Source organism: Rhagoletis pomonella, unplaced genomic scaffold (assembly GCF_013731165.1).
Source record: "Rhagoletis pomonella isolate Grant_MI unplaced genomic scaffold, Rhpom_1.0 Rhpom_scaffold_00012, whole genome shotgun sequence".
Taxonomy (NCBI): domain Eukaryota; kingdom Metazoa; phylum Arthropoda; class Insecta; order Diptera; family Tephritidae; genus Rhagoletis; species Rhagoletis pomonella.
This window is the reverse complement of record NW_023458566.1, coordinates 19888417-19889642: the sequence shown is the minus strand read 5'-3', so window position 1 is coordinate 19889642 and position 1226 is coordinate 19888417.

Sequence of the window (1226 nt, the reverse complement as noted above, 5' to 3'; positions counted from 1 at the left end):
AATTGCAATGCGGCAGCAAATCACTAACGCAGCATTAAATTTTCCTCGCATAGAAGCAATATTGCACGCACACACGCTTAAATACATACATTTGTAATAGACAACTGCTGTTGCAGCAGCGTTATAGCACCGTTGTCGTCAGTTAGTCTGCAACGGCAAATGCATAGATGTATGTACGTCATTCGAGCAGCCGCATCTAGTCGCCTCATTTGGCAGCAGAGTTGGCATGCGCGGCTTATTGCCTTCACGTCATTCGGTATTTTTTTTTTTAATGCAATCCCACATGCACATATACATACATACAAATAAACACACACTCGTCTCACTATGTGACTCTTCTGTTTGTGACAGTTTCAGTTTCAAGGCGCCCCTACAGCAGCAGCACAGCAGCGGCGGCGCGCCCAATGTCTCTTGGGGCCAGGAGCTGCGCCGCACAACTCTAATGATGACTTTCCCCAGCGCTGATGCTGATGCTGATGTCACTGGTGTTGTCTTCGGTTGTTGAGCCAGCTCCTGCTGCTGTTTTTAGTTAATAATTCAGCCGCTGTGCCACTGGAATGGTGAAATGTGACAACCGCGTAGTTGCAACGCGCTAGCAATTGTTGCACTTGTGTTGTAGGCAGCAAAAGAACAAACACAACACCAAACCAAAAAAAATAAAAAAACGCTCACAACAACAACAACCGCAAGCGTAACTTCGTTGGCGACAGCGGCACCTGCTGCTATGACTTGAGTTGCATTTTACAACGCCGATTGTTCTGATTCCAGTGATGGTTGTTTGTTGCCTTTATTGTTGTCAAGGTTGCAAGAGCTTTCATTTAATGCGAGCTGTGTTGTTTTTTTTTTGTTGTTGCTGCTGCTCTTGTTATGTGAACGCCATTGTTGCGCGCACTGATTTATGTGGCGTGTGAAGCGTGTGTCGGCGGCGGCTTGTATTCTAGAAAATGCGTTGAAAATGTATGACAAATGCTTTTCATAGATAAGTATAAGTGCACATGTGTGTGTGGCATGCAACGTTGCATACTCAAACTTTTGCAGCGTCTCAGGTAACTTGCGCACTTTGTCTATCTTTGTCTTCCACTTGGTGTTTTGCTTTCTTGCAAACTTATTTTTACCTGATTTTTCTGCTTATTTTCTGCTATCTATTGTCTTTATCTTTGTTGTTGTTACTTGTATTTTATACTACATACATACATCATTCCGCTTTAGACCATATTGTTCGCAAC